We start from the raw sequence: 490 nt of genomic DNA on the forward strand, positions 1-490 counted from the left end.
TAGAATCTTGACAATGTAACTCTTTCCTCTAATTCCTTGTTGCTTGAAACCTCATTATGGATATTTCTTCTTCCATTGGCTTTATTGAATGAATACAAAACCAAAAACGAACTAAACAAACCAAAATATGATGCACAATTTTTATTTTTATTTTGAGACAAGAGAAAATAGTACAAATACAAAATAAAGATAAAAATAAAAATGTAACTACAAAGGCCATGGTGTAAGTACTTTACCGCTCGATTCTTCAAAACTTGTATGTCTCGATATCATAAACTTCTTGAGTTCCCATCTTGATAATATTCGCTCTTGTACAATAGTCTTCAACTTGTAAAAATTCTGCTCCTTGTCTTGTTGCTATACTTTAAATCTGAATCTGCTCATTTCTGTATTGTTGCTTGTAAACCTAGAACGTCTACAACTTTCCTTCGAATTTGTGATGCTCCTCTTGTTGATGATGATGGTGCCTGTTGGTGTAGAGAAAGATAAA

Source organism: Papaver somniferum, chromosome 10 (genome assembly GCF_003573695.1).
Source record: "Papaver somniferum cultivar HN1 chromosome 10, ASM357369v1, whole genome shotgun sequence".
Lineage (NCBI taxonomy): Eukaryota > Viridiplantae > Streptophyta > Magnoliopsida > Ranunculales > Papaveraceae > Papaver > Papaver somniferum.